Source organism: Vombatus ursinus, unplaced genomic scaffold (genome assembly GCF_900497805.2).
Source record: "Vombatus ursinus unplaced genomic scaffold, bare-nosed wombat genome assembly UNPS02003292.1, whole genome shotgun sequence".
NCBI lineage: Eukaryota > Metazoa > Chordata > Mammalia > Diprotodontia > Vombatidae > Vombatus > Vombatus ursinus.
In genome coordinates, this window is record NW_020943070.1 from 18414378 (window position 1) to 18420377 (window position 6000).

Consider the following 6000-nt stretch of genomic DNA (forward strand, 5'->3'; position numbering starts at 1 on the left):
TTTTCTTTTTTTTTTGTTTTTTGTTTGTTTTTTGTTTTTTTTTTTTAGCAGTTTAAAGCCTCAGAGAGTTACCTGAGGGCACTGAGAGATTAAGTGGTTTCCTTAGTTTCACAAAAATACTGGGCATCAGAAGAAGGACCTGAACCCAAGTCTTTCTGCATCTGAAGGTCTCTTTCATTATTACATGCCTTTGCCCCTATAAATTTTAATAAGTTTCAGAAGAGAGATATATCTGTTTCTTTATAAATTTTTGTCAGAAAGAAGTCAAAATAGAAACAGGGGAGTAGATTGTAAATGTGGTCCTAAAATTAGATTAAACATTCATAGGTAAGGAAAAGGAGACAAGAGAAAAAAATTGCTTTATTTTTGATTCTTTTATTTTCTTCACGCTTTTATTTTTTTACTATTATGACCTGATCAAACTTCAGCCATCAAGAATATTTTTACATGAATTGAATCTCTATTTTGACAGAAGGCTCTTTTTAAAAAAAGTATATGTTAAATTTCATTCACTATCTTCTACATTGACATATTTATGTGTCCCCTTCTGAACTCTTTTCTGCATATGCTTTATTGATATTTCTTTCTTTCTCTTTCTTTCTTTTTTCCTTCCTTCCTTCCTTTCTTTCTCTCTTTCTTTCTTTTTCTTTCTTTCTTTCTTCTCCCTTCCACATTACTATTTCCCCCTTTCCTTTGCCACAGAAGCACAGACACACAAAATAAATAAATAAATAAACAAACAAATAAATAAGTAAATGAATAAATAAATAAATGAACAAATGAATAAATAAATAAATAAGAAGGAGGCTTTTAAAGATGGAGTCAAGGTTCGTTTGAAGCATGAGGAAGATATGAAACAGGTAGAGAAAGATAACTCTTGACACACACCAGAGGGTGCTATATCCTTCCTGATAGAATTTAATTTTCAACTAGAATAAAAGCAGAAACATTTTTTAGTCCTTAAGGGTTTTTTGTTTTGTTTTGTTTTGTTTGTCTTTTCCCATTCTAATAACAGATCCTGAGAAGAAAAGGTTTCCTACATTCCCACCAGAAAAGATATGTGTAGTTTAGGTCTAGTGAGAACAGTCAGGGAGATAGTAGCAGATAATAAGAAATAAGTTAATGTATCTCATGTACAGCAGAAGGAAGTAAGGGATTATCAGGCTTCTATATCAATACATCAGAGTATCATTTATTTTGTCTGAATACAGGTAATACTATTTTTGCTTTGTTTGAATTAGGGACAGCAGCAATATCGGAGACCCTTTAAAAATTTAAGAATCTGGGAACATGACCTCAGGCAACAAGATCAAATGAAGAATAGTGAAGGGCACTGGAGATGTCTAGCCCAATATATTTATGAAATTCTATTATATGTATGTTAACATGATAGGTCTGAGATATACCAATCTAAAGACGATATTGGCATTGCTCTGAGGGAACTTAACACTAGGAGGTTAAGATGGTAAATATCCAAATGACGATGGGTGTGCTAAGTACAGAGGAAAGATCCAGGTAAAATTCCTTGATAAATGTGACGATAGATTGTTTTCAGATGTGGAATAAGGAAAATGTTCATGAATTTAGAACTCAAAAAGAAATGGACTTCAGTAGATATTGTGTAGTTGGGGTATGAGAGCATGGATTAAGTACATTCTAAAAATATTAGATAGTCTGGCCAGAGGCATTGAAATAAACTGGATGGGGGTAGTAGGGAGGAATGGAGAGAAGTCCAGTTTGGCATAAATATAGAGGACATGAAAGAATGAAAGTATGAGAAAGCAGAAAAGGGGTTTGAAGCCAGTCAGTCAATTAGTATTTATTTAGCATCAACTATGTACCAAGCACTGCTCTAAGTACTGTGGATACAAAGAAAAAAAAAAAACATCATGGACTCTTCTCTCAAAGATAGGTATGATGGAGGGGACAATATGTAAACAACTATGTTCAAAGAAGATATTTACAGGATAATTTGGGGTTAGTCTCAGCGGGAAGGCATTGAGATTAAGAAGGACTGGGAAAGGCTTCTTGTTTAATATGAGGATTTAGCTAAAACCTTTGAAAGGAAGCTGAGGAAGCCAGGAAGTGGAAATGAAAAGGGAGAACATTCTAGGTATGGGGAATAGCCAGCGATAATATTCAAAGTTGAGAGATGAAGAGTCTCGCATTAGGAATGACAAGGCCAATGTCACTTGATAACAGATATTGGATAGGAGCTGTTGTGTAAAGTTAAAAAGAACAGAAAGGCAGGAGTGGGCTGGGTTGTGGAGGTCTATAAAAGCTAAAGAGAAGATTTTATATCTGATTCTAGAGGTGATAGGGAGCCACTGGGACTGATTATGAGTGACAAGGTCATGTTTGTGCTTTAGGAAGATAAATTTGACAGCTGAATAAGGGTTAGACTAGAGCGGGGAGAAACTTGAATAAGGAAAAAAAACAATTTGTAATCCAAAGAGGAGACAATGAAAGCCTGCAACATAGTGGTAGCAGTGTTAGAGGAAAAAAGGTAGACTAAGCAAGAAATGTTAAAAAGATAGCAATGATAGCAATTGATTTGATGTGGGAGAGAGGGAGGAGATGAGAGATTGAGAACTCAAGGATGAAATCTAAGTTGTAAGCATGGATAACTGGAAGGATTTTGGTATCCTAAAAATGATAGGGAAATTAGAAAGAGACAAAAGGATAGCTATTCACAAGGAATTCAAGGGATTATGTGGAAGTAGACTTTTTTCCAAATTGTTCCAGAGACAAAAAAGGACCAATTGGTGAACAGAGTAAGGTGGGGATAACAGATCATTATTGTTAATTTGGCTCAACATGATGAGAAAATTTAAAACAAATAGAACTGTTCAATAATTGAACAGGCCATCTTGCTAAGTAGAGAACTCCATGCTATTACAAGTGTTCAATTATAGAAAACAGAGTTTAGAGATGAAATAAGAATAACTTGAATTTATATTTACAAAACACTTACATCCCCACAGTTCTTTGACTTTATAGAGAAAATGCTATCTACTTTACATGTTAAGAAATTGAGGCTCAGAAGTTGTCACTTGTTTATAGATACTTAGCTTATGTCAGAGACTAGGGACTCAGTGCCTGTCACACAGTACACACCAAATAAACTCTTGTTTCTTGAATAATTGATCTAGCATAGAATAGAAGACCTAGCAAAGGCTAGATCTTCTGATTACAAATTCAGAGCTCTTTCTACCACAAGAGAATGTACACATCATCTAAAACAATCATTGCATATATTGATTAAGAAATATTTAAGTGGTTTCTCTAAAGTCACACTCCTTGTACCTGACAGAGCCAAGATTAGGCTTCAGGTCATGCGACTCAGTACCATTTTCTTTCAATCACGAGATAGTGTCTGAAACTGTGGTGACCAGCTTTCAGGAATATTGAAAAAGTTTTCAGCTTTAGGTGAGGAGGTTGAACTAGGTGGTAATGACTTTACAATGACACATGAAATGAGAAACAATAGCCTTTCTGTGACAGAAGAAGAAAATATTTCATTTTTAAATCCTCCTAGAAACACTGTATATATAATGGGGTTGGCAGAAAAAAAAGTGGGAAGCTATTATTTTGGGAGAATTTTTGAAGGGAATGAACTTGTGATTTAATCCATACAGGAAGTTCATTGTAAGGAAATTTCTTCTACCAATTCTGATCAGCAAATACCAACCTATAACCTTGGAGGGTTGGTTGGGGCACTCAGTTCAGTGACTTGCCCATTGTCACAAAGCCATTATGTGTCAGAGACAGGACTGGAAGCCAAGCTTTCATTTGAATCTAGTGCTCTACCATCTATAAAATCTACCTCTCATTAATTTTTCCCCAAGGGAAAAATATGAAAAAATGATGTGACTTGGCTGTCCCAAGGATTTTGTTTGTTTGTTTGTTTGTTTGTTCATTTATTTGTTTTTGTAGGAGGTATTTCAATTTGAGGAATATAAAAGCATTCCAATTCTTCACTGCCACCTTTTACATAGAGATTCTAAAGGATGAATATATGCACAACTATATTCACACTGTTGCTTTTAAATCTGCCTCTTCTACCTGTATATCAACTTAGAAATTGTACCTCTTTTAATCAGTAATGTGGATCTTTCTTTTCAGAAACCAGTAAGAAATGCTTTTCAACAGAATATAAGATAGGCACAGATGTTGGTAGCATTCAGAAATATACAAACATGTGTGTATACATACACACATACATACATGGATGTATGTGTGTATATATAAATGGGTAGCCTTCCTAGAGGAGATATAATGTGTTTTCTAGGCAATTACATTCATGATATATTATTGGGTAGGATTCTGTGGTGGAGTTATTAGGTGAGCTATTTTTATTGGCTTATCACAAAAATGAAAGGGATTGAATTATTGTGCCAAGAGCAGTTCATTTTGGATGAAATAATTTCAGAATCAGAAGTGATCTTACAAGTTATCTAGTCCAATTCCTACCTAAACATGTATTGCTCTTATAATATTTTCACAAGTAGTTATCTAGTCCTTTTGTGAAGATCTACAGTGGGGATGGGGATTTAACTTCCTGAGTCAGCACTTTACATTTGAGGACAGCTCTAATTGTTAGGACTGGAATTTTGTTTCTGTTTTCTGATATGAGTCCAAATCTGCCTCTCTGAAATTCCTCCCCATTGGTCCTAGTTTTAAGTTGCATTAAAACAAATATAAACCTTCTTACTCATGGAAAACCTCATATATTTAGGGGAAAATACTATAATTCATTCCCCATCCCAAACTTCCCCAGAGCTAAACACCCCAGTCCATCAATCAAACATTACATGTCATATTCTCCAGTCATTTCAAAATCCTGATTGCCCTCTACTGGACTCAGTGGCTTGTCAGTTTCCTAGATACAGAGTTGAACACAATCATTCAGATCAGCTCTGACCAGGAAGGTACATGGTAGAGCTATTTATGACCTCTATTTTGGATATTATGCTTCTGTTAATGAAATCTGCAACTGCATTATCTTTTTTCCTTCTGTGTCATAGTTTTGTCTTAAAGTGAACTTTGTTTACAGCTTCGAGATTTTATTTTTACAGGTATTGTTATCTAGTCATAGATTTATTATTCTGTATTTGTGTAGCTGATTTTTTTTTAACACAAATGTACTTCTTTATAACCAAAACACTAAAGAGGAGATTCAGACAAAGAAAAAAAGAAGATGAGAGAAAAGAGAGAGAGATAGGGAGAGGGAGATGAAGAGGGAGGGGAAGAAGAAAAGGCAGAAGCGAGAGGGAGAGGGGGAAAGACACACATACAGAAAGAGAGACAGAGAGAGACACAGAGACACAAAGAGAGACAGAGACAGAGAGAGACAGAGACAGAGAGACAGAGAGGGAGAGAGAGAGAGAGAGAGAGAGAGAGAGAGAGAGAGAGAGAGAGAGAGAGAGAATAGAGAGAATAGCATAGAACCTATGACAAATCTCCTGGGACAATCCCCTGGAGACAAGAACCAAGATTTGGATTGTCCTGATGTTCACTTGAAACAGATTTTGTGCTTTTGTTATTGTTTCTCTCTGTCTCTCTGTCTCTCTCTCTCTGTCTCTCTCTCTCTCTCTCTCTGTCTCTATGTCTCTCTCTCTCTCTTTCTCTTAATATGTGTGTGTGTGTCTGTGTATGTAAGTACAAAAGTAGGGAGATTCCAAGAATTGGTTTTTCTCTGTTAATCTCATGCAAAGCTTGAAGACCTTCTGTTGTTAGAAGGAAAGACAAGAAATATGGACAGAGTTGAAGCCAACTCCCTACAAACTTTAAGAACTATTATTGGAAAAAAGTGCATAGACATTTAATTTAAAGCAACCTCTAGAATTATGTATTGGCATATTTTGCTTCTATATTTTTTCTATTTCTTGTTATTTTAATCAGGAAAGAAAACAAATTATCTTTTTATTTTTTATTAAATAATTCTCTAACCCATATTTGTTGAATTATATTGTAAAACTATAAATCTTTGAAGATTTA